Raw genomic sequence first — 27957 nt, forward strand, 5'->3', positions numbered from 1 at the left:
GGAACAGGAGTGAGTTCTTCCCAACCTCGCCAAGAAATTCTGACTTTTCCACATTAACAGAAACATATTTTCCCAAAGTAAGTGAGACACACTTTCTGGTCTGATTTCAGGTGGTCTAATTTGCACTTAATATGCTGAAAAGCCTGAAATCCTGATGAGAACTGTAGGTTGGATTTAAGAATTGGGAGCACTGTTGTCTCTAAGAAGGGGAAGGTGTGTGCGGGAGCTCTGGGTGTTGTTACATAAGAGAAATACAAAGCTTGTCATTTCCAGAGAAGGGAACAATGGAATGGCTCTGCTGCGGCTGCCTCAGTTTATGGACAATGCGATCACTCACTGAGAGGAGTAGCGTGTGGGCGTGCACATCTGTGAGGGAGGGAGGGGAGTGCTTTCCCTGGAGGAACAGTCCCTTCAGAAGGTGAATGCGAGGTGGCCGGTGCAGTGGCTGAGCGTGCGGGTCTGAACCACATCACTGGGCTCAAGAAACCAAATTGGTGGCATAGGTAAACACCGGAGATTGCTGCCTCGCACAACCACTTCAAAAATACAACTAAAAGACATAACAGACATCATCCAGAACCACAGGAAGGCTGACTGAGTGGAATTTCCACATCACTGGGCTCAACCTGGAGGGCACCTTTACTGCCTGTGTCCTTGCAAAGGTCCTTCCACCGCCATCACTCTATTCTCTCCAACTGTAGGAACGAAGGGCACTTAGCTCACCGAGATGATGTGAGAATTAAACAAAAATCTGATGCAAAGAAAGCCCCTGCATATCCTGGTACAGAGTAAAATGCTCAAAATCACTCAATAAATTTTACTCACTTTGTATATTGAGGTATAATTGACATATGGCATTATATTAGTGTCACATAAAGATTGGATATCCTAATATATATATAAAAAGCCAGGGCCCTCACGACCAGATGGACAACTGAACAGTAACAGTAAGAACCACACACCAGCTGCATGGGGTGACCTGGCCATCAGAGGGGTTAGTGAGGGACAACCAAATGACTGAACAAGCAGGCTGTATTGGGCGACAAGACCACCAGGGGGGTTAATGAGGGACAACCAAAGGACTGACCATCAGGTTGCATGCAGTGACCAGGCCGACAGGGGGGTTAGTGAGGGACTACCAAAGGACTGACCAGCAGGCTGCATGGTGCCAACAAGCCAGTGAGGGGGCAGTTACGGGCCACCAGGCCGGCTGGGAGGGCAATTGGGGGTGACCTGGCCAGCAGAAGGGCAGTTAGGAGAGATCAGGCCAGCAGGCAGTGGTGGTTAGGGGTGATCAGGTTGGTGGGGCGGTGGGGGCAGTTAGGGGCGATCAGGTAGGCAGGCAGGCAAGCGGTTAGGAGCAGGTAGTCCCAGATTGTGAGAGGGATGTCTGACAGTCGGTTTAGGCCCGATCCCTGGAATTGGGCCTAAATTGGCAGTCAGACATCCCCCAAGGGATCCCAGATTGGAGAGGGTGCAGGCTGGGCTGACTGAATACCCTCCCCCCTGCATGAATTTTGTGCACTGGGACTCTAGTTTGTATATATTGGAAATGAACACCACAGTAAGTCTAGGGAACATGTATACCACACATAGTTACTAAACTCTTTCTAGTGATGAGAACATTTAAGACAGTGGTTCCAACATGGAGCACATGCCACACAGGGGAGAAATTTGATTTTTAAGTGCAGACATTTGAGAATGAGTTATTAACAGTTAATTTTTTTATTTTCATGGTTCTAGGGGCCTCATGTACAGTATATAAATGTATATTGTGACATATTTATGCATTTCAGTTGTCTACTACTATTATGTTTTGAAACTTTACTTGCTATTTTTTCATATCACTTCGTATTATTTTTTAAAACAATTTCTTAGTGATTTTTCCCTCAGTACTTCAACTGTGCTTTCATGCTTTTATTTTTCTCTTTCATGGATGCCATGTTCTTTGGAAGCTTGTTTAGACCAAGTTAACGGCCCTTTAGGCTCCTCCACGTGACTAGGAGCTCACGTTTTGAACAATAGGAATCCTCTGTCATGAGGGAGGCGGCATCAGGGTTTAGAGAAGCTTAGGTGGGGCCTGGCCAAAAAGGTGGGAACCACTGCTGTAAGATCTGACCTCGTAGCTGTGCATTGCATCCTGGTGACTTGTGTATTTCTTAGCTGGAAGTTTATGCCTTTTGACCATCTTCCTCCATTTCACCCCTCAATTGCAGTCATTTCGCTGCAGCATGGTCAGTATCCTGTCACTAGACATACGCAGGCACATGGAGGACTGCGAGTCAGAGCTGGGGCGTGAGAATTAACACGGAACTTCAATGGACAGTTGTCCTTTCAAGTCGACTGAGGATCTGAGAGGTACATGTATGTTAGTATAACGTGTACTGATTATCTAACGTTGAACTAGATGCTCTAAATCACATGATGACATCAAAGGATGTACTTCCTAGTTTCCCACTGAGTTCCACTTCCTGAGCACTCTATAATAATTTCCTTAGCAAAGCCTTCTTCTGACTTTTCATAGAATAAAACAAGAGCAGTTGACTGAATAAGAGGACATGCCCCCAAGAAAGTGAGAAAATCCTAATGGGGACCAGGAGTAAAGAACTGAATGCTTTTCACATGAAACACTAGCTGTTCTAACACAGAGCTGCTGGGCCAAAGGCTGGCTTTGAGTCCTTTCTCAGTCTCCCAGTCCCTTGCGCACTTTGGTTTGGACAGTTGGCCTGATCACGCTGGTATGGTAAGTGCTGTCCAAAGGCACTTTCCCTCCATCCCACACAGATCGCTTCCTCTGGCCCCTTTCTCCAGTGTGTTCCAGAGGGTTCTTGAGCTCAGTGACAGCACCAGGAGATAAAACCTGAAAAACCTTTCACATGGGATAATTATTGAATAACTTTCATTTTCCTTCAGTGACATCCCCTCTGTAAAGAGTCACCAGTTATACTCTCCAATCAGCAGCTACAAGCCTGACATGTCATCAGTTACTAGGGAAAGCTGCTCCTTGAGGTGTCCCCTGAATCACAGCCTTTCCCAGTATTGAAACACCTGAAAGATCACAGTGGTTTTAACTGTGAAAGGCTAAGTCATTTCCCCTAATCTGCAACACTAAGTTCAGGTACAACAGCAAAATAAGCCACTCAGAGAAAAACAAGCCACTCCTGCTCGTCAGTGAGATCCGCATGGTCTCACTCATATGTGGAATCTGATGAACAAAATAAACTGATGAACAAAATAGATCCAGAGACATAGAAGCACAGAGGGAAGGTAGGGGATGGTGGGTGGTTGGGAAGAGATTAACCGAAGAACTTGTACGCCTGTATGCATAACCCAGGGACACAGACAATAGAGTGGTGAGGGCTTGGGTGGGGGTGGGGGCAGGGGAGGGCTAGAAGATGTCAATGGGGAAAAAGGAGACATATGTAATACTTTCAACAATAACGATTTTTAAAAAAGAACAAAATTGAAGGCCTCCTAACTTGCAATCACCTCCCTCATCCTCTCAGCTCTCAGCACACACACTCAAACATTTGCAAAACAGCTCTGTCTGCAGTGAGAGACCAATGCTCCCAAAGGCTCCAACTTGTGTGCTCAGCACTGACAGCGCAGAGCTGCCTCACCATAGGGCCCAACACAGTGTTTCTGACACAACCAGACCAAACCTTCAAAGCACTAAATCAAAGCAATTTTTTAATGGAGGAAATTCTAAGTTTTAAAAGAGGACCTTCCTACTGAATCTCTGGCCAGCAACTGATGAAGCTACTCATCTCTGATGCTGGTTGGTTCTCAGTACTGAGATGACCCAATCCAGGAACAAAGAAATGAGTTCCTCAGTTGGTGTTTTGGGGGATGTGGGTGGAGAAGGGTCCCAGTCCTCACTGAGTGAGACCCCCCTGCTCCCTGCCCCTGTCCTCTCTGAGCTCCAGCATGGTGTGTCTGCGGTGCCCCAGAGGCTCCTGGATGGCCGCTCTGACGGTGATGCTGATGGCACTGAGCCCTCCCCTGGCTCAGGCCAGGGACACTCCACGTAAGTGCACCTTGGGGGTGAGCTGTTGTGGGGGGAGGAAGAAAGGGAATTAGCTTTGTCACTGTGTCCAGGCCATGTCCTGGCCATTTCCATTAGAAAATGGTGGCATTTTCTTCAGTGACCACCTGCCTTTATCACATGGATCCCGATTCTTTCCACCACAAAAGGGGCTGGTGTTGGTCACTACAAGATGTACAAGGGGCTCCATGTATCTCAGCTGTTCTTCTCACCTCGCCTCCAGTCAAATCTCCCCAGTCTCCTGTCATCTTTCATCAGAGTCTAGAGAGGACTGAGAAATAATGATCTCAGACTGATTCCCACCCAGTGCTCCATTTATTGTATTGAGTTATCCCCAAAGGAAAGTTTCTCTGGAATTTTATGGGGAGTAAAAAGGAATTAGAGGGTCTCTCTTTGAGGACCCTGTGTTCTGTCCTCAGCAGAATCTGTGCTGCTGGTGCCTCTCCCTACTATGTGAGATGTATCCAGGGGCCTCCTCATCATCTCCTTTCCTTTCTTCCTGAGCCCCTTAAGAAAGAAAAAACTCAGAGCAATAAATGCTTTAAAAAAATACCCCAGGGTTATGGGACAGAGAGCATGGATTCACCTGACATCAGTTCAAGTGCTAAGGGAGCTCTCCCTGAGGAAGTGACACTTCAGACCTGGATGATGAGAGACGCCACCATGTGAAGATCTAGGGGACAAGTGTCCCAGGGAGAGGGAGAGGAGAGGCCACAGTGTGGGAACGTGTTCGCCGTGTTGAAGGGGCAGGAAGGAGGCTAGCGGGGCTGCAGCAGGCGAGCAAGCTGGGGAGTGACACTGACAGAGGAAGAGGCTGGGGAGACGGGAGACACATCATATTGGGCCCTGACGGGCGGGTGAGAAGTTTGAATTTTATCTGAAGAGACGTGTGAACTGGTGAGGGTTACAGGAGAATCCACGTATATTTATTAGAAACAATAATCCCAGCTACCAGGGGGGACTGGATTGCAGGGTTCACAAGAGGAGTCGGGAGGCCTTGAGGAGCATGGAAGAGCTCCCGGATGACATGCTTGGGCGTCAGTGAGTGTGTGCGGCAAAGGCAGCGGGAAAGGGGAAGTGAGCAGATCTGGGGGAGATATTTCCACGACTCCTTCTGGATGAAATGGGGGAGGAGTCAAAATCCCTAAGGATTTATCCTCAATAATTTGAATAAACTTGGTGGACCTGTGTATTGAGAAAGGAAAGACTGTGTAAGAAGTAATTTGAAGGGGGTGGTTAGGAATGAAGGTTTTGTGTAAGTTTCAAATGATTTTAACATTTATGTGGAGCTGTCAAGAGGTCAGTTGCATACAGAAGCCTGGATTTCATGGCCGGTCAGGGCAGGGGTGATTGTGTTGGTGTCATTGACACCTGTGCTGTGTTAAACTCCAGGGAAGTGAAGGAGAGAGAAGGGGAGAAGAGAGAGAGAGAGAGAGAGAGAGAGAGAGAGAGAGAGAGAGAGAGAGAGAACAAGAAGATGTTAAGGGCTGAGCCTAGAGGACCAAGGGCCAATGAGAGCAGAGGAGACTGAGAAGGGGTGCAGTGTGTTGAGGAAAACCAAGAGAAGGTGATGCAGGGCAGAGAGGGGAAGTAGATTTTTCCAGAAGGGAGTGGCCAGGTGTGATGAGAACCACTAGGAGGCAGGGAAGTGAGAGCATGCAGAGCAGTGAGCACTGGGTTTGGTGGGCGTGAAGTTCGCAGTCAGTGAATGGATGAGACAGAAACTGATTGGACTGTTTGAAGGGAGGACAGGAGCTGAAGACGTGAGGGATGATTACAGGTGCCTCTGAGCAGCGACCTCAGGGAGACTGTGCACTGGGTCAGGGAGTCAGGGGACCTAAAGCATAAGAACAAAGGAGCCTAAAGAGAAGCTGGGGGACTCGAGAACCAGAGATGCTCAGTCATCAGCAAGGAGCCACGGGAGTGACCTTGAAGGCAGAGGTGACTGGTTATGAAAGCCACCAATTCCACAGCCACTGTTTATTAGTGACCAGAGCAGACAGTCACCACCTGGGGAGGAGGGTGGAGTCATGGACAAGACAAATCTGGTCCCTGCAGCCTGGAGCAGCGTCACATGGGGCAGTTACTGTGCACCAGGCCTGCATTTGAGTGTGTGACTCTCATAACCATTCTGTCTCACCTGCAGCAATTACAGATGTAATCACCCATGGAATCTGATTCAGAGAGTTTAAGCAACTTACCCAGAGTCACATGGTTAGTTGTAGAGCCAGGTGACATAGTCTAGATCACAGTATCTAGAAAGTCCTCTCTTCTACATCAGCATTGTCCTTTCACAGGAGGTGCATGTATATATCCCGTTATTATACAGAGACCAATGTGTGTGTCCTTGTGTTCCCAATGACATTTAGTGATAAAATTGATCAAAGACAGTTGCCAAATGTTGATAAAGACATTATTTTCTCTAGAAAGTTAAGGAATAGAAAGATCTCATGACCCTGCATTTTTAGGGGTTAAAAGAATTAAAATAGAAAGTTATTTATTGATTGCTTATGTGATCAGCAATAGGAAGAATCACTATTTAATCCCACACTTATCAATATCCTGTGAGGAATACAGTGTCAGTAAATCCATATCAGAGATAAAGAACAAGGCCCATGGGGGTGTACAATCTGACCCAGTGGGAGCTCATGTTCTAATTTAGGTTCCTCATTCTAGAGCCTGGGCTTCCACCCCCACTGTGAACAGGGGCTTGGCTGGGTCGGACTTGTTGCTGAGATTTCTGATGTTCCCATGGGCCAGCGTGTGTCTCAGGGTTGGGGGCAGCAGGTGCAAGGGCTGCTGGTTCCAATATTTAGGAGGAATTTACATCCATTTTGCACTTACAACTTGAGAAGTTCCATATGGGCTCACACTATGTGCAGACTGTCATAGTCACATGAGGAACACAAGGAAGTTTAAGGGCCCTCCTCCCTCTCAGATTTGATCAGCAGGTGGGATTGTGTTGCCAAAGGAAATACAGGATGCCCGACTTAAGATGAATTTCAGAGAAACAACAATTATTTTTCTGAAATTCCAATGTAACTGGAAATGGTATATATTTATTTGCTTTATCTTTAAGTTGGGCCCATGAGCATGGCCTGATAGTGCTCACCACACAGGCTACAGTGAACAGCAACTCACACATGTTTATTTTCAGCTTCTCATGTGTCAGGAAGGTGCTAGAGAATCTGTGAAAAGTAAGACAGACCTTGTCTGACCAGAGTGCCCTCCCCTCTGCCATCACTTCTACGTGAGGGTCTTCACCTAAAGCTGGGACCTGCTCCTGTTTGTAATCTGTCTCTGTGAGGGGTCATCTCAGCTGCTCCCCTTCTGAGGGACCTGCCTGTAGAAATGAGAGTCCACATCCGGCCAAGGCTGGTACCCTGATGCCTCCTGGTGTTACTGGGAGCAGGAGGCAGTTAGAAAGTGAATTAGTTGGGACTTTGAACAGGAATCAAATGGCCATGGCTGTAGCTGCTCCTCTGGACAAGCAGTGGGCCAGTGGCCAGGAAATGAAGAAAGACGATGTGGAGGATAAATGATGACCTGGTGACTGGGTGGCGAGGCAAAGAAACAGGTAAATCTTGGTCCTGAACAAATTTATTTTCCTGGAAAAATAGTCTGCACTGGGACCAGATTCCTAAAGAACATAAATTAAATATATACCAAGCCTTTCCACAGACACAATATTGGCTAAATTTTTATTGTCATTTCCAGCTGCTGCATAATCAACAGTGGCTTTTGCACCCCAGATTTTTCAGAGGGTTCACCACCCATTCCCCCCTCTTCTCACCCCTGGGACGTCTGCAATGGGGGTTTCTGTGACAACTGGTGGGGATGCTGAGTGCAACCCAATGTGAACAGAACACCCACCCCCACCTCACAGAATCAGCTGGTCCAAATGTCTACAGTGTTGAGGTTGAGAACACTGCTGGACACCGGCTGTTTTGAAAATTCTAGACTCACACTTTATACACACGCACCATCCAATGCAGCTCTTTACGGTTTAGTTTAGCTCACTTCATTACCAAACAAAACAAATGGTCAAACACCAGATAGTCTACTCTTGATTTTCCAGGTGACTGAAGAGCTGGGCACCCTCCAACCCTCTAAACCAGGGGTCCTCCAACTACGGCCCCCAGGCCACATATGGCCCGCTCAAAACATTTATCCGGCCCGCCGGGTGTTTTTGCCGCCGCTGCCTGTTCTGCTTAGCAGCCAACTCGTCCCGGGCCCGCAGTGCGCATGTATAGAATGTCTGAGGGACAGTGAACTGGCCCCCTGTTTAAAAAGTTTGAGGACCTCTGCTCTAAACAAACGAACAAACAAACAAACACCAGACACTTGTACAAATTCACCACTTCCTTGTTGAATCCATTCAATTAATTGAATTTTAAAGCTTTCATTGTTATTATTGCCTTAATGTTTGTCAAAACGTCATGAGTTGTGGTCACTCATCTCTGCTGACCTTCCACGTCTCCCCTCCATGAGTCGTGCATCGTGGGGAGCCCCCTGTCCTCAGTCAGGGCCTCCCATTTCTGCAGGGACTCTCTCCACACCAGCGATGGTGTCAGAGCTTCCATCCACCACCTGCTTTAACCACAGGTGTGTTCTGGTTCTCTGTGCTTCCTGGGTTGGACATGCAGGAAAGAGAGGGTGTCCTATTGGGATTAGGGTGTAACCCCTGAACCTCCTCAGTGCTCTCCCTTACATGCAGCAGAAGCCCCCCTAACTCACCCCCAGGCTCTCAGCACCCGCCTCCTCCAGGTTCCTGTCCCCTCCCTCTCACTGTCTGGGCTCAGAGCTGGTTCTCTGGTTTCCCAGGAGGCACATGGGTTCTCTCAGGCTTTGCAGGTGGCATTGCCTTCACCTGAGATGTGCCCCCTCCCCCACACACAGCGACCTTCACCCACATCCTGTCACTCAGAGGCCCTGGCCCCGCCCCTGATGGGACTTGGACCCTGTGGTCCCTGCTCCAGGCCCCCTTTCCTGCCATCTCCCTCCTGTGTGGATGGGCCTGTGGTTGGGCTGTGATGGGCACTTTGGTGAATTTTAAGCTGCATAGCAGAGGGCGATGCCCGGTTTCCTGCCTGGATCCTGGGGCAGCTGGGGCCTGTCTGGAAGTCCCCTGCCCAGGGGATGAGCAGAGGAGGCAGGTGTGGGGAAGAGACAGGCTGAAGGTGAAGGGGGGGAGGCGTCTAGGAGGAGGCGGTGATGGCACAAGTCCTCCCCAGCCTGGAGCCCAGAGCCCCGCGGGGCAGCCCAGTGTGTCCCCAGTGGCTGAGGGTCCCAGGGGTCTCCCTGCCCTGCGGCCTCCCTCCAGCCCCAGAGGAGGGGCCCGGGCGCTGGCAGTGGGGGTGCTGGGGTGCCGGTCCTGTGTCCCCACCACCTGGCGTCCCACACTAGGCAGCGTAGCTGTCCTCTCACCAGCGTGACGGGTCCTTCCTGTCCCTGCAGCAAATTTCCTGGTGCAGCATGAGGGTGAGTGTCATTTCTCCAAGGGGACAGAGCGGGTGCAGTACCTGGACAGATACTTCTACAATGGGGAGGAGTACGCGCGCCTCGACAGCGACGTGGGGGAGTTCCTCGCGGTGACCAAGCTGGGGCGGCCTGACGCCTAGCACTGGAACAGCCAGGAGGACCTCCTGGAGGAGAAGCGGACAGAGGTAGACAGATACTGCAGACACAACTACTGGGTGTGTGAGGGATCCCTGGTGCAGCGGCAAAGTGAGCGTGGGGTGAGGTGGGGCTGGTGGCGTGGGGGGAAGGGGCGCACACAGGGCTGTGAGGAGCACCTGTGAAGGGCCTGAGGGAGGCTGTGGGGACCCTGAGGTCCTGTCCTGTGTAGGGCGTTTCTGGGGGTGCCCAGCCATGTCCAGTCGGGGGAGGGTTTGGGGAGCAGAGGGGAGTGAGGGAGGGGGAGGTGTGAGGACTGAGGAGGGAGTCGGTCTGTCTTGGCCAACCCTCGCCCAACCCTGAGCCCTGGACTAGGGGTGCTTGGTGCACAAGCCTGTCCCTGAGCAGAGGGTCAGGCTGGGTGTGAGGGGCGGGGCCTCTGAGGCACCTCTGTCCTCTCTGAGCTCCTTTCAGGTCTCAGTGTCTTGTTCCCCCCTCAGTGCCCTGTGTTTACAGAGGGGGTGATGGGGAGCCAGGGTCTCATTGTAATTTTGTTACTTAACACACTGATGTCACATCTACACAGGCTGACAGCATTTAAGTAATTCCATGTTAACTGTTTAGAGTTCTGACAATTTGCCTTATATTCTATTTTGTTAAATCTTTTTACATTATCACCAAATCTCAGTTGAAATTTTGTTTTTTATTTTAGATTTATCCTTCTTTGATTTCTCAGGTTCTTGAACATTTCCTATGTATGTATTGGATAATGATTGTTTTTGCTCTAAGAATGGCCTATTGCCCATCATCCCTGGGGTCCGGAACTTTTAATCACTGATTTTCCAGGTTCTCTAGGTAGCAAGATGGACACATTACTAACATGGATTCAGCATTTTCTCCAGTTCCTGGCATGTGTTTTCATTCTGTTTTATTACTTTCCACGTTAAGAATTTAAACATCTTTAACTTAATGAAATGTACTGTAAAGTTACTAGCAATGATTTACCATCAATCTTAAATCTACCCTTTTGGTCACCTTTCTCTTCCTCCTCCTCCACCTTCTCTTCCTTCTTCCCTCCTCCTCCTTCTCTTCCTCCTCCTCTTCCTCCTCCTCCTCCTCCTCCTATTCTTCCTTCTTCTCATCCTTCTCCTCCTCTTCCTCCTCCTTCTCATCCTCCTCCTCCTCCTCCTCCTCCTCCTCCTTCACCTGCTCCTTTCCCTCCTCCTCCTCCTCCTCCTCCTCCTCCTCCTCTTCCTCCTCCTCCTCCTCCTCCTCCTCCTCCTCCTCCTCCTCCTCCTCCTCTTCCTCCTCCTCCTCCAATTCTGTATTTATTAAGCCTGGTCTCAGGCAGGAAGCACACATGTTAATGAGTCCCAGACCCTGCCCTGAGCTCAAATGTCAGATTGAAAAGAGAAAATCCTCCTATCTAATAATAGACAAACATGGTAATTAACCGTACTTCCGACATGCTTCCAATGGGCTAAACAGGGCGATATGCAAATTAACTGCCAACCAAGATGGCGGCTGGCAGCCAGGCAGCAGAAGCGAACAGGAGGCATGCTTGCTCCAGTGATGGAGGAAGCCAAGGTTCCCTGTCTGCCGCTGCCCAGCTCTGAGCTGCACTCTAAGCAACTATGTTGCAATTATAGAAGCTAAACAATCCCTAGAAACCTGCTTTCAGCCAGCCGGGCCTCAGAGCTGGAGTTGCAACAGTGTTTCAATTATAGAAGCTAAACAAAGCCCAGATGCCTGCTTTCAGCAGCTGAGGTCTCAGAGCTGGAGCCAAGCCTCAGAGCTAAAGCTGGCTCTCAGGTCTAGTGACCACCATAGAAGGTAAATAAATCCTAGAATTTAAAAAAGAAAAAGAAAAAAAGGAGAGGTTGGGAGCTTCAGTCGCCCGCCAGCCTGAAAACGGCCCTCAGCCCCTCACCCAGACTGGCCAGGCACCCCAGTGGGGACCCCCACCCTGAAGGGGGTGTGACCAGCTGAAAACAGCCATCATCCCCTCATCCAGGCTTGCTAGGCACCCAAGTGGGACCCCCACCCTGATCCGGGACAGCCTTCAGGGCAAACCAGCCGGTCCCCACCCGTGCAACAGGCCTCTATCCTATATAGTAACAGGGTAATATGTAAACTGACCCTAACAGCAGAATGACTGGGAATGACTGGTCACTATGACACACACTGACCACCAGGGGGCAGACCCTCAATGCAGGAGCTGCCCTCTGGTGGTCAGGGTGCTCTCATATGGGAGGAGCTCTGCTCAGCCACAAGCCAGGCTAGCGGCTGCCAGTACAGTGGTGGTGGTGGGAGCCTCTCCTGCCTCCTCAGCAGCGCTAAGGATGTCCGACTGCAGTTTAGGCCTGCTCCCCGCAGGCAAGTGGACATCCCCCGAGGGCTGCCGGAGGGATGTCTGATTGCCATATTAGTCCCAATCCCCTGGGGAGGGGGCCTAAGCCAGCAGGTGGTCATCCCCTGAGGGTTCCCAGACTGTGAGAGGCCACAGGCCAGGCTGAGGAACCCCCCTCCGAGTGCACAAATTTTTGTGCACTGGGCCTCTAGTATATGATAAACAGCTGACATACAGTGATGGCTATGTTCCAGCCATCATTTCACTTATCTTGGCCCATTGATCATCATATGTCCTTAAGTGGTGAGTTAGCAGTATCACCCCCTTTGTAGGTGAGGAGCTGAGCAAAGAGGATCTCCCGGATCACCCAGTAAGAGGCACAGCCTGGATGTGACCCAGGCAGCCCTGCTTCAGAAATCACACTGGAACTCACACACTCTGTGCCTCACAAAGATTTGTAAACACTTCATTCAACAATGAGCAACTATTTCAAGGTATGAAAAATCCCTCAAATTTCCTCAGTGTCTCTCAAATCCTGTGGCCTGGGTTATAGGCAGAGATTCAAGGCCCATGGCACTACCTCCGGCTGGAGGGCACTTTGAGGGGGGGCTGCCGAGGCCTGGAGCCTGGGACTGGAGACAAGGCCAAAAGGGAGCAACCCAGGGGCCTGCCTGTCCTGCTCACGTCTCCCTCCGCCTTCTCTGTCCTAGCTGAGCCCACAGTGACCGTGTATCCTGCAAAGGCCCAGCGCCTGCAGCACCACAACCTCCTGGTCTGCTCCGTGAACGGCTTCTATCTGGGCGGCATAGAGGTCCGCTGGCTGTGCAACGGCCAGGAAGAGGAGGCTGGGGTGGTGTCCACGGGCCTGATCCGGAACGGGGTCTGGACCTTCCAGATCCTGGTGATGCTGGAGACAGTTCCCCGGAGCGGGGAGGTCTACACCTGCCAAGTGCGGCACCCCAGCAGCACCAGCCCTGTCACCGTGGAATGGAGTGAGACACCTTCTGACCTCAAACTCCCCCCCACAGGGGCCTTTGCTTGTCTCTGAGGGTCAGGGTCCCCTCCACCCACACCCCGTTTTCCTTTGCTTGTGTCTCTCCTTCAGCACAGGCCACAGGGTAGCCCTGGGATCGCTTCTGTGGACACCCATAACCCTGGTAGGCCGCCATGCCTGCCCTGCTTTGAATTCCCCACACTCTCCCCGTCATCGTGCCCCTTGGCCCTGGGCACCATCTCCTGTGGGCTGGGCGGTGCTTCTGCCTGCGCTGAGCTGCCCACTGTGATCTGGGAAGAGGCGCGTCCTCCACAGCGTGGGGACCTTCCTGCCGCGGGATAGCCCCGTCTGCTGTGCCATCTGCGGCTCTGTCACCCGGGCCAAGTCCTGGAGGTCACCAGCCCCGGGCTCCGCAGCCTCAGAGGCCGAAGCAGTGGCCGTGGGTCGGGTGTGAGGGGACCTGAGGCCAGTGCCTGGGCCTTGTACCTGCTCAGTGTGACCTCAGTCTCTTTCCTGGAAATGGCTATTGTTCTTCTTTTTTTCGGGCAGCGCCCCACCACCACCTCTACCCACCCCCTATCCTCAAGCTCTCAATCCCAGGGTCTCCATTAGAGAAGTTGCTTTGGGCTAAAACCCACTGAAACCAGCTTCTTCTCCCAGGGGCCCAGTCTGGATCCGCACAGAGCAAGGTGCTGAGTGGAGCCGGGGGCTTCGTGCTGGGGCTGCTCTTCCTCGGGGCGGGGCTGCTCATCTACTTCAGGGCTCAGAAAGGTGAGGAGCCTGCTGGCAGCCGAGGCCCCGAGATGGTGGGGAGACCTGGGGCTTTGCTGGGTGAGCTCTGGGTATGGCAACACCATAGAGGCCTCTCTTTCCCTGTCGGTCTCACGTTCCCTGAAATGCAGAAATAACCAGCTCCCAGTTCTCAGGGTAGAGACATGAGAAGTCATGGCTGTGGGGGTAGAGAGGGGTTAACACACACGGGGATTTCGGTGCAGATCCTGGGGTACATGGAGGAGCAGGCCCTGCGGTCACTAATGACACTGGATGTGACGGCTTTGGGGCCACTGCTCTCAGCTTCTGCTCTGGTCCCTGCTCTGGTGTCAGCGGGTGGGGGTGCTGCTGGAGAAGCTCAGGTGGCCTGGGCGGGAACCCTGTGTTTGGGGTCACACTTACCTTCATATCTTTTAAGTGACATCTTCCTTCTCTTCCCAGGACACTCTGGACTTCAGCCCACATGTAACGATCTCTAATCCTCTCTCAGGCACGCATTCGGTTTCCCTAGAACAGAAGGTGCAGGGGACGAGCCAGGGGACAGATAGCGGGGAGCCTGGGTGTGGCTCTGGCCGCTTACACTGCAGGGCCCCCTCCCGCCTGGTGAGAGGCAGCTCTAAAGCAGCTGTGGCTCCTGTGGCCTCAGAGCTTTTCTTCTCACTTGGGAGCCCCAGCAGGAGGCTTGGGAGGGCAGCGCCCCTGCTGGCGGGGCCTGGGAACAGCACTGCCCTCTGTCTGCAGGACTCCTGAGCTGAGGGTCATGGCAACAGGGGCAGGAGAGAACCTTCTGTCTGGCCCCTTGGCAGCCTGAAGAGGTTTCCTGCTGGGCTCTCACTCCACAAGGAGAGCCGCCTCGGGCTCTGGCTGGGTCCTGGCTCCTGACCCTGCAGCATCTCCTCCCTGCTGGTTCCTCCCCGCCCTGGACCTGGAGGCCCCAGTGTTGACTGCAGAACCTTAGCTCCATCCCTCCCTGTCCCTGTGTGTTCAACCCTCACTGTCTGCTGTGCACCTTAGCTCACCTCTGCCCTCATTTCTTTGTAAAAATGTTCCTCAATTAAATATGGAGTGAGATCATCTGCCTCACAGGCTTCAAGGGCAGGAAGTAGGAGGAAAAGGTTTCCCTGTTCCTGTCCTGCTTTTCATGAGTTTTCCCTCCTGGTACCTTAGCCAAGAGAGAGCCTGCCATGGACCTGAACACGGTGGTCTCCAACATGGGTTTTTTTCAAAGACAAGCACACAGGTTCCCTTCCCCATCGGATACAGTGAGGGGACAGCAAGTATAAGAAACTCAGACAAGCCCAGCTGGTGTGGCCAGTGGTCGAGTGTCAACCTATGAACCAGGAGGTCACCATTCAATTCCGGGATAGGGCGCATGCCTGGGTTTCTGGCTCAATCCTTAGGGGAGGGTGTGCAGATGGCAGCTGATCAATGATTCTCTCTCATCATTGATGTTTCTATCTCTCTCTCCCACTCCCTTCCTCTCTGGAATCAATAAAAAATATTTCTTTTTTAAAAAGAAAAGAAAAACAGGCCACTGTAAGAATCTGATGTCTTCACTGTTTCTATAACCATGCTCTTTTTGCTCTTTTTCTCTGATTTTTTAAAAGAAGGTACCTAAACCCAGTGCCTCTTTAAGTCCCCTTTTATGGTATTAGTCTGTTGTTGGCTTCCACACTTCAGTCTTTTTGTGACTCAGATAAAATGCCTGCTGTGCTGACTCTGCCTTGAGATGCACCTTCCCCTTGAGCAGGTCCCGGAGGCCATCAGGACAGAGCTGCCACTCCAGTGGGAAAGGTGCGCTTCTGAGGCCTCCAGCTTGTGTGGCAAACGCACTGTCTGTCACAGGAAACCCTGTGTGGACCTGATCTGAGCACCAACCAGGGCCCCTCTGGGCACCCAGGGGAGTGTGTGGCTCCCTGATGTGCCCCCAGCATGCGATCCTCTGCACTGGAGGGAAGGTGAGGGACTCCTGTGGGGCGGCCTCCCAAAGCCTGTGAGCACGGAGCAGCAGAGTTTTATGCAGCATTTTATTTAATAAGACAGAGGAGGAGAGCAGATAGATACACCTGGTCATTTCATCTGCCTATTATTTTTCTACCCACCAGTCATCTATCTATAAAAACAAGGGATGGATTTTTTAAGTGGTTGTCTGCAGGGAAAAATGGGGGAATAGGTTGAAGAAATCTGTACTTTTCTGAATACATATCTTACTTAATAGTTTTAACTTGAGGAACATTCAAATATTTTATGTAATTATTTATTGATTTTTTAAAATATATTTTATTGACTTTTTACAGAGAGGAAGGAAGAGGGATAGAGAGTTAGAAACATCAATGAGAGAGTAACATCGATCAGTTTCCTCCTGCACACCCCCTCTGGGAACATGCCGGCAACTAAGGTACATGCCCTTGACCGGAATCGAACCTGGGACCCTTCAGTCCGCAGGCCGACGCTCTATCCACTGAGCCAAACTGGTTACAGCTTATGTAATAATTTAAATCAAAAATTTTAGAAGGCAATACACAAAAAACAACAAACTATAGCTATAGAAACAAACTGACAAGAAGTAGATGATGGGAAAAAGCTACAAAAGTAAATAAATCAAGGGTTCCCAGTCCAAGACGACAGTGAAGGAAAGCCCTGAGCTCACCTCCTCCCATTTCACATTAAATTTCCACCTGCAGACAGAGCAGCTCCCCCTGGAGAGGGAATGAGGGCTGACTGAACCACTTCTGCTCAACCAATAAGAGAGAAATCCCATAGACACAGGGGGGAGAGACAGAGACATGGCACCATGGACACCCACCCCAGCACTGACCTGCAGTGGGCAGGTTTCCCTGAGGGTGTATGTGCAGACTCGCCCACTCAGGGTAAAGTGAAAAACAGTGGCTGAAAGGGCACCTAGACTATAAGGAGGGAAATCCATTTACTAACTGAGAACATCTGCCAAGTGGGAGGGGAACTATAGGAACCCAGGCCCCAGGCCCCAGGCCCCAGGCCCACACCAGCTCTGTGGCTCATCCTCAGGACTTCCACAGCAAATCCCACTGCAGTTCCAGCTCAGGGCCCCTTACCCGCAGGGCTCCGCATGGCCCATTCCCACTGCAGTTCCAGCTCAGGGCCCCTTATCCTCAGGGCTCCCCATGGCCCACTCCCACTGCACCTCTGGCTTGCCTGCTAAAGACACCTGGCTCACACAGTCTACAGAGGAGAGGCTCCTAAACAAGTCTCTCCTTCAAGACTGGGAGAGGTCGCTGTTTCACCTAATTTATAGAAACAAACACAGAGAGAGAGAGAGAGAGAGAGAGAGAGAGAGACAGCCACAAGGAGAGACAGAGAAATGTATTCTAATAAAGGGTCAGGAAACATATATAAATAAATAAATACTAAATGAAACAGAGATAAACAATTTACCAGATAAATAGTTAAAAGTAAACACTGGTTATAAGTATGCTCAATGAACTTGGAAGAGGAATACATGAACTCAGTGAGAACTTCAACAAAGACATAGAAAAATATTTACAACAACCAATCAGAACTGAGGAATACGATAATTGAAATGAAAACAAAAATACTCAGGAGGGAATCAAAAGCAGATTAGTTGAGGCAGGAGAATGAGTCAGCAAGCTGAAAGACAAGGTAGTGAAAGTCAATAAGAACAGCAAAAAGAAAATAATATTTTCAAAAGTGAGGATAGTTTAAGGGACCTATGGGGCAACATCAAGTGTGCCAACATTTGAATCATAGGGGTCCCAGAAGGAGCAGAGAGAGAAAGGGATGTAAAACCCCTTAAAGGAATAATGACTAAAATCTTCCCCAACCTGATGAGGAAAACAGACTTTCAAATCCAGAAAGCAGAGATAGTTCAAAACAAAATGAACCCAAAGAGGCCCATATCAAGAGACATCATATTTAAAATGCCAAAAGTTAAAGAATCTTAATGGCAACAAGAGAAAATCAGCTAGTTGTGTACAAGGGATCCTTCATAAGACCATAAGCTGAATTTTCAATAGATACTTTTCCGGCCAGAGGGAATGGCAAGAAAATATTCAAAGTGATGAAAGGCAGAAACCTACAACTAAGAATACCCAGAAAAGTTAGCATTCAAAATTAAGGGAGTGAAAAGAGTATACCAGATGAGCAAATGCTGAAAGAGTTCATCACCACTAAACAAGCATTAAAAGAAATGTTAAGGGAACTTCTTTAAATGGAAAATACCAAAACTAAAAATAAGAAAATACTGGAAAGAAAAATTTTGCACTGATAATGACAAAGAGTTGAAAGTGTAATAGATCAACCAATTATAGAGCTAAAACAAAGATGAACACACAAAAGCAGTAAAAGCATGTGTAACAGTAGTACATTAAGGGACACACATGAAAGAAGATGTAAAATATGATTTCAAAAACATAAACATGGGGTGAGTACACAATGTAGTTTTAGAATGCATTTGAGCTTAAGCAACAATTAACTTAAGAAACATTACTATAAACATAGCTTTTTATATATGAGCTGGAGGCCCAGAGTGCATGAAATTGTGAGTGGTTAGGGTCCCTAGGCCTGGCCTGGCCTCCATCACATGGCCTCTGCCACCCTGCAACGCTACATGAAGCTCCCTGCCTCAGGACTCTCCGTGATGCTTGAGGCCCCTCCACTGCTCCATGAAACTCCGCCTGCCCCGCCACTGCTCCGCGAGACTCCCCCTACCCCAGGACTGCTCCATGAAAATTCCCCGCCCCACCATTGCTTCAGGAAACTCGCTGCCATCAGGGTGACTGCTCTGCTAAGCTCAAGGCCACCCCACGAAGTAGCCCACCACCAGTGCTCAACAGTCCCCAGTCCAGCCCTGCAGCCAGGGCCCCCACATGGTGAGTGGCTTGGGGCCGAGGAGCAGGGGGGACCAAGAGGTGCTCCATGCACTTCATGGTGACAGGTCACCCATTTGGTCATGATGGCACCTCGCTCTTTATATATATTAGGATCTTATGACAACCAAAAACCAAAAATCTATAATAGATATACTTAAAAATGAAGAAAAAGAACACAAACAAAACACTAAGAAGTCATCAATGTATAAGAAAAGAGAGTAAGAGCCATAGCCGGTTTGGCTCAGTGGATAGAGTGTCAGCCTGCGGACCAAAGGGTCCTGGGTTCAGTTCCAGTCAAGGGCACAGACCACACTTGCAGGCTCCTCCATGGCCCAGGTTCTGGTCAAGCTTGTGTAGGAGGCAACCAATCGATATGTTTCTCTCACATCGATATTTCTGTCATTCCCTCTCTCTTCCACTCTCTTTGAATGTCAATGGAAAAATATCCTTGAGTGAGGATTTAAAAAAAGAAAAGAAAAGAAAAGAGAGCCAGAGAAGAAGAAAGAAACAGCAAAGAACTACAAAAGCAACCAGAAAACAATGAATAAAATAGCAATAAGTAGACACCTATCAATAATTACTTTAAATGTAAATGGACTAAACATTTCAATCCAAAAACAGGGTGACTGCATGAATTCAAAAACAAGATGTGTGCATATGCTGCCTATAAGAGACTCACTTCAGTTCAAAAGAACATAGAGACAAAAAGTGAAGAGATGGAAAATGGTATTTTATGTAAATGGCAATGAAAAGAAAGCTGCAGAAGCAATAGTTATGTCAGACAAAAGAGACTTTAAAACAAAGACTATAACAAGAGACAAAGAAGGGATCTACATAATGATAAATGGGTCAATCTAACAAAAGAATATAACACTTGTAAACATCTATACAGTAAACATTAAGAATATCTAAATATTTAAAGCAAATATGATAACATAAAGCAAGAGTTGAGTGTAACACAATAACAGCAGGGAACTTTAACACCCCACTTATATCAATGGATAAATTATTCAAACAAAAAATCAAGAAGGAAACAATGGTCTTAAATGACACACTAGAACGGATAACACTGAACAGATACAGAACATTCCACTCAGAATCAGAGGAATAAAAATTATTTTCAAGTACTCATGGACCAGTTTTCCAGGATAGACCACATTCTAGACCACAAAAAAGTCTCAGTAAATTTTTTAAAAATTAAAATCATATCAAGAATCTTCTCCAATCACAACAGTATGAAACTAGAAATAAATCATAAGAAGAAAATTGGGGGGAAAAAACAAAAACACATGGAGACTAAATAACATGGTACTAAATAAATGATAAGTTAATAAAGAAATCAAGGAGTAAATAAAAAATATCTTGAGACAAATGAAAATGCAAACACAACAATCCAAAATCCTTGGGACACAGTAAAAGCTGTTCTAAGGTGTAAATTCAAAGCAATGGGCCTACCTCAAGGAATAAGAAAGAATTCAAGCAAGCAGTCTAAACTTACACCTAAACTAACTAGAAAAAGAAAAACAAAGCCCAAAGTGACCACAAGGAACAAAATAATTAATAAAGATAAGAGCAGAGATAAGTAAAATAGAGACTAAAGAGATAATAGAAAATATCAATGCAACTAGGAGCTGGTTCTTTGAGAAGATAAACAAAATATAAAACTTTAGCCAGACTCATTAAGAAAAAAAGAGAGAAGACTTAGATAAATAAAATCAGAAAGAAAAAGGGAAAGTGACAAGCAACACCACAGAAAGACAAAAGATTATAAGGAAATACTATGAACAATTATATGCCAACAAATTGGACAACCTAGGAGAAATGAATAAATTCCTAAAGCCATATAATCTTCCAAGAGTGAATCATGAAGAAACAGAGAATTCAAACAAACTGGTTACTAGAGACAAAAGTGAATCAGAAAAGAAAAATTCCCAACAAACAAAAATCCAGGACCAGATAGTTTCACAGCTAAATTCTACAAAGCATTTAAAGGAGAACTGATATTTTTCATTCACAAACTATTCTCAAAAAATTGAAGAGGAGGGAAAGCATTTAAACTCATTTTATGAGGATAGCATTACCCTCATATCAAAACCAAAGACCCTGCCAGGAAAAAGCAGGAGAATGAGGAGGAGAAAGAGAAGAAGAGGAAGAAGAAGGAGGAGAAGGAGGAGAAGGAGGAAAACAAGTAGAAAATGACTGGCCCATATCTCATATGAACACAGATGCAAAAATCCTTAACAACATATTAGCAAAATGAATTCAGTAATACATTAAAAATACCATGCAGCATGATCAAGTGGGATTTATTCCTGGAATAAAGATTGGTGCAATATCCACAAATTAATGAACATGATATACCACATAAACAAAATGGATTAAAAAATCATATGATCATATCAATAGATGTAGGAAAAGTATTTGACAAAATCTACTTTATTTAAAAAACTCTCAGCAAAGTGGGCTTAAAGGAAGCATACCGCCACATAATAAAGGCCATACATGAGAAACCCACAGCTATAAACATACTCATGGCGAAAAGATGAAAACTTTTTCTCTAAGATCAGGAACAAGACAAGAATGCCCACACTCAGCACTCTTATTCAACACTAGAGGCCCAGTGCACGAAATTCGTGCATGGCGGGGGGGAAGGGGGTCCCCTCAACCGGACCTTCACCCTCTGCAATCTGGGACCCCTGGGGGGATGTCGAACTGCTGGTTTAGGCCCGATTCCTAAACCGGCAGTCAGACATCCCTCTTGCAATCCGGGACTGCTGGCTCCTAAATGCTCGCCTTTCTGCCTGCCTGATCACCCCTAACTGTCTCTGCCTGCCTGCCTGATCACCCCCTAACTGCTCCCCTGACAGCCTGATCACTCTTAACTGCCCGCCCCTGCTGGCCTTATCGTCCAGAACCATCTCTGCCTCAGCACCCGCCACCGTGGCTTTGTCTGGAAGGACGTCTGGAAGATGTCTGTTCTAATTAATATATTACCCTTTTATTAATATAGACTAGAGGCCCGGTGCACAAAAATTTGTGCACTCGGTGGGGATGGGGGGTCCCACAGCCCGGCCTGTGCCCTCTTGCAGTCTGGGACCTCTCAGGAGATAATGACCTGCTGGCTTAGGCCTCCTCCCGGGTGGCAGAGGGCAGGCCCAATCCCTAGGTGCATCCCCTGGTTGGGCTCAGAGCATGGCCAATTGGGGAGTTGGGGCGCCTTCCCCTGTCATGCACAGAGCAGGGCAGATTGGGAGGTTGCGATGCCACCCTCAGTCATGCTCAGCGTAGGGCCGATTGGGGGTTTGGGGCACCGCCCCCGTCACACTCAAGGCAGGGCAGATCAGGGGGTTGGAGCACCACCCTCTATCACCCACAGAGCAGGGCCGATCAGGGGGGTTGGGGCTCTGTACCCTGTCATGCACAGAGCAGGGCCAATCATGGGGTTGGGGAGCTCCCCCCTGTCATGCACAGAGCAGGGCCGGTCAGGGGGTTGAGGAGCTCCCCCCTGTCACTACAGAGTAGGGCAGATAGGGGAGTTGGGGCACCGCCCCCTGTCACACTCAGGGCAGGGCAGATCAGGGGGTTGGAGCACCACCCTCTATCACCCACAGAGCAGGGCCGATCAGGGGGTTGGGGAGCCACCACTGTCACACACAGGGCAGGGCCGATGGGGAGGTTATGGCTCTACCCCATCACACACAGAGCAGGGCCCGTGAAGGGGGGGGTGGTTGGGGCACCGCCCTCTATCACCCACAGAGCAGGGCCGATCAGGGGGTTGGGGCACCGCCACTCTCACACTCAGGGCAGGGCCAAAGGGGAGGTTATGGCTCTACCCGTCACACGCAGAGCAGGGCCCGTGGGGGAGGGGGAGGGGGTGCCACACCCTGTCACAAACAGAGCCACAGGGCGATCAGGGGATTGGGGAGCTCCCCCTATCAGGCACAGAGCAGGGCTGATCAGGGGGTTGGGGCGCCTTCCCCTGTCACGAACAGAGCAGGGCGGTTGGGAGGTTGTGGCCCCGCCCCGTCACACACAGAGCTGCAGGGCGTTCATGGTGTTTGGGCGCTGCCCCCTGTCACCCTGATCCCGGTGCCGGGAGGCCTCGTGGCTCCACTGATCCTGGTGCTGGGAGGTATATTACCCTTTTACTATATAGGATAGAGGCCTGGTGCATGGGTGGGGCTGGCTGGTTTGCCCTGAAGGGTGTCCCGGATCAGGGTGGGGGTCCCCACTGGGGTGCCTGGCCAGCCTGGGTGAGGGGATGATGGCTGTTTGCAGCTGGTCACACACCCTTCAGGGTGGGGGTCCCCACTGGGGTGCCTGGCCAGTCTGGGTGAGGGGCTGAGGGCTGTTTTCAGGCCTACTGAAGCTCCCAACTGCTCCTTTTTTTCTTTTTCTTTTTTTAATTCTGGGCCGGCTTTAGCTCTGGCTCCAGCTCTGAGGCTCCAGCTCTGAGACCTCTGGTTTGTTTCGGTTCTATAATCGAGACACTGTATCAACTCCAGCTCTGAGATCCCAGTCGGCTGAAAGCTGGTTTCTGGGGTTTTGTTTAGCTTCTATATTTGTTACAATGTTTCTTAAACTGCAAGGTCAGAGGCCGGCAAGGCAGGTGGGGAACATTGGAGTCCTCCATCACTGAAGCAAGCAAGCCTCATGTTAGTTTCAAGCTGCCTGGCTGCCGGCCGCCATCTTGGCTGGCAGTTAATTTGCATATCTCGGTGATTAGCCAATGGGAAGGGTAGCGGTCGTTCGCCAATTACCATGTTTCTCTTTTATTAGATAGGATAGTATGGTAAGTCCTAACCACAGCAATCCTATATAATAAAAGACTAATATGAAAATTGTCCCCTCGGGCAGAAGTTTGACCAACTGGGAGCTCCACCCATTGCTATGACACGCACAGGCCAGATCCAGGCCCCAATCAGCCTGCCCCAAGTGCCCAGGGCCCCTCCCACTGGCTGGCACTGCCCCCCAATCGTCCCCCTGCCCCCATGATCTAGGGCAGGGCATGCCGGCCAACCACCTGTGACCCATTCTTCCACTGCCCCCCATCCCTGACCAGCGGCCAACCTCCTGAGGTCTCTCCTCTTGGCTGGCCAGCCCCTCCCCCACATAGGCCTCGATCATCGGCCAGGCTGAGGTAACCCACCCGTGCATGAATTCGTGCCATGGGCCTTTAGTCAGACAAGAAAAAGACAAAGAAATAGGAAAGAAAGAAGTAAAAATTGTCATTATTTGCAGATGGCATCATACTATATCTAGAAAAACCTAAAGAATCCACCAAAAAAAACCTATTAGAACTATTAAATGAATTCAGTAAAGTTGCAAGATACAAAGTGAGTATTCAGAAACCTGTTGTGTTTCTACAGACAAATAACAAACTATTAGAAAGATAAGTTAGCCCTAGCTAGTTTGGCTCAGTGGATAGAGTGTCAGCCTGTGGACCAAAGGGTCCTGGGTTTGATTCTGGTCAAAGGCACATACCATGGTTTCAAGCTCCTCCTGGCCTGGGCCCTGGTCAGGGCACGTGCAAGAGGCAACAAATTGATGTGTTTCTCTCACATCAATGTTTCAAACAAACAAAAATAAAACAAACAAAGAAATAAAGAAATTAAGAAAACAATCCCATTGACAATTGCATCAAAGGAAGAAAATACCTAGGAATAAACTTAACCACGGAAGCCCTGGCCAGTGTAGCTCAGTTGGTTGAGTTTGTCCCATGCACTGAGAGGTCACTGGTTCAATTCCTGGTCAGGGCACATGCTGGAGTTGTGGGATGTGGGATCAATACCCAGTAGGGGATGTACAGGAGGCAGTTGATCAATGGTTCTCGCTCATCAATGTTTCTGTCTTCTTCTCTCTTCCTCTCTCTTTCTAAACAAAAATCAATAAAACATATTTTAAAATTTTTAACCAAGAAAGTAGAAGAACTGTACTCATAAAACTATAAGACATTGGTCAAAGAAATTGAACAGGACATAAATAAATGGAAGGCTGTATCTTCTCATATACAGGAAGGATAACATCATTAAAGTGTGCATACTATCCAAAGCAATCTACAGATTCAATGCTATCCCTATTAAAATACCAATGATTTTTTTCAGAGTAGAGAAAAGAATCCTAAAATTTATATGGAACTACAAAAGATCCCAAATAGTCAAAGGAATCTTGAGAAAGATGAACAAAGTTAGAGGTATCACACTCCCTGAATTCAAACCATACTACAAAATTATAGGAATCAAACAGTATGGTACTGACAAAAACAGACACACAGGTCAATGGAACAGAGTGGAGAACCAAGAAATAAATCCACTCTAATCTGGTCAATTAATCTCCAATAAAGAATGCAAGAACATACAATGTGATAAAGACAGTCTCTTCAATAAATGGTGTTGGGAAAACTGGACACATACATGCAAAAAAAAATGAAACTAGACCACTTTCTTACACCTTATATAAACATGAACTCAACATAAATTAAAGGCATAAATGTAAGACCTGACACTATAAAACTCCTAAGAGAAAACATAGTATATTCTTTGACATTGATCATAGCAGTATTTTTTTGGATGTGTCTCCTCGGGCAGAGACAACAAAAGTAAAAAAAAAAAAAATGGTAAGGTGGGGACTTGCCTTGGCCAGTGGCTCAGCTGGTTGGAGTATTATGCCATACACCAAAGGTATGTGGGTTCATGAACCAGGAGCTCATGGTTCAATTCCCGGTCAGGGCACATGTCCAAGATGTGGGCTCAATCCCCAGTGTGGGATGTACAGGAGGCAGCCAATCAATTATTCTCTCTCATCATTGTTGTTTCAATCTCTCCATCCCTGAAATCAATAAAAATATTTTTTAAAAGGGACTCCATAAAAAAATAAATAAATAAAATAGGAACTCCTTCAAACTAAAAAGCTTTTGCACGGGAAGGAAACCATCAACAAGATGAAAATGCAACCTGCTGAATAGGAGATTATTTGCAAATGACACCTCCAATAAGGGGTTAATATACAAAATATATAAAGAATTCATACAACTCAACATCAAAAGACAAGCAATCCAATGTAAAAATGGTCTAAGGACATGAATAGACATTTTTCCAGAGAAGACATATTGATGGCCAACAGTTACATCAAAAGATGCTCAACATCACCAATCATCAGGGAAATGCAAATCAAATAGAGATATCACGTCACACCTGTCAGAATGGCTATTATCAAAAGACTGATGCCCAAAATTGTGCACGGATAGGACCCTAGGCCTGGCTGGTGTTCAGGGCCTTCTGGCTGCTGGCCGAAGCCTCCCTTTCCCCACTGCCAGCAGCTGGCCAGGGCCTTCCTTTGTTCCGCGCCAACCCCTGGTGGTCAGCCCACATCATAGCAAGTGATCAAACTCCCAGTCTCTTGGTCAAACACTTGAGGGGACACTACATATTAGCCTTTTATATATATAGACTAGAGGCCAGTGCACAAAATTCGTGCACTCGGGGAAGTGAGGGGTTCCTCAGCCTGTCTGCGCCTCTCTCAGTCCAGGAGATCTTAGGGGATGTCCAACTCCTGTGGGGGCAGGAGAGGCTCCCCCACCACTGCTCTGTTGACCAGCCACAGGTAGCCCTGTGATTGCTTCTGTGAACACCCATAGTCCTGGGAGGCCGCCATGCCTGCCCTGCTTTGAATTTCCCACACTCTCCCCGTCATGGTGCCCCTTGGCCCTGGGCACCATCCCCTGTGGGCTGGGCGGGTGCTTCTGCCTGCGCTGAGCTGCCCTCTGTGATCTGGGAAGAGGCGTGTCCTCCACAGCATGGGGGTCTTCCTGCCGCGGGAGAGGCCCGAATGCTCTGCCCTCTGCGGCTCTGTCCCCCGGGCCAAGTCCTGGAGGTCACCAGCCCCGGGCTCCGCAGCCTCAGAGGCCAAAGCAGTGGCCTTGGGTGGGGAGTGAGGGGACCTGAGGCCAGTGCCTGGGCCTTGTACCCGCTCAGTGTGACCCTCTGTCTCTTTTGTGGAAATGGCTATTATTCTGTTTCTTCTAGGGGAGCTTCCTCCCGCCCTCCAGCCCCAGCTCTCAGTCCCAGGGTCTCCATTAGAGAAGTTTGTTTGGGCTAAAACCCACTGAAACCAGCTTCTCTCTCAGGGGCCCAGTCTGGATCCGCACAGAGCAAGGTGCTGAGTGGAGCCGGGGGCTTCGTGCTGGGGCTGCTCTTCCTCGGGGCGGGGCTGCTCATCTACTTCAGGGCTCAGAAAGGTGAGGAGCCTGCTGGCAGCCGAGGCTTGAGGCGGTGGGGAGAACCGGGGCTTTGCTGGGTGAGCTCTGGGTATGGCAGCGCAGTAGGAACCTCTCTTTCCCTGTCGGTCTCACGTGTCCTGGAAATGCAGAAATAACCAGCTCCCGGTTACTTAGGGTGGAGACATGAGGAGTCATGGCTGTGGGGTTAGAGAGGGGTTAACACCCACGGAGATTTGGGTGCAGATCCTGGGGTACATGGAGGAGCAGGCCCTGTGGTCACTAATGACACTGGATGTGACAGCTTCTGGGCCACTGCTCTCAGCTTCTGCTCTTGTCCCTGCTCTGGTGTCAGCGGGTGGGGGTGCTGCTAGAGAAGCTCAGGTGGCCTGGGCGGGGACCCCGTGTTTGGGGTCACACTTACTTTTATATCTTTTAAGTGGCATCTTCCTTCTCTTCCCAGGACACTCTAGACTTCAACCAACAGGTAACGCTCTTTAATCCTCTCTTAGGGACGCATTTGGTTTCCCTAGAACAGAAGGTGCAGGAGAGGAGCCAGGGGACAGATAGCGGGGAGCCTGGGTGTGGCTCTGGTGGCCACTCACACTGCAGGGTCTCATCCCGCCTGGTGAGAGGCAGCTCTGAAGCAGCTGTGGCTCCTGTGGCCTCAGGACATTTCTTCTCACTTGGGAGCCCCAGCAGGAGGCCTGGGAGGGCAGCGCCCCTGCTGGCGGGGCCTGGGAACAGCACTGTCCTCTGTCTGCAGGACTCCTGAGCTGAGGTGGCCATGGGGACATGAGCAGGAGAGAATCTTCTGTCCAGCCCCTTTGCAGCCTGAAGAGGTTTCCTGCTGGGCTCTCACTCCACAAGGAGAGCCGCCTCGGGCTCTGGCTGGGTCCTGGCTCCTGACCCGCAGCAGCTCCTCCCTGCTGGTTCCTCCCCGCCTGGACCTGGAGGCCCCAGTGCTGACTGCAGACACTTAGCTCCATCCCTCCCTGTCCCTTTGTGTTCAACCCTCGCTGTCTGCTGAGCACCTTAGCTCACCTCTGCCCTCATTTCTTTAGAAAATGTTCTTCAGTTAAATATGGAGTGAGATCA

General features: G+C 49.2%; 1 pseudogene; it reads left to right on the top strand.

The window, feature by feature from the left end:
• Nucleotides 1-3817: 3817 nt before the first annotated feature.
• Nucleotides 3818-27957, top strand: LOC132237452 (HLA class II histocompatibility antigen, DRB1 beta chain-like; annotated as a pseudogene).

Source organism: Myotis daubentonii, chromosome 6 (assembly GCF_963259705.1).
Source record: "Myotis daubentonii chromosome 6, mMyoDau2.1, whole genome shotgun sequence".
NCBI lineage: Eukaryota > Metazoa > Chordata > Mammalia > Chiroptera > Vespertilionidae > Myotis > Myotis daubentonii.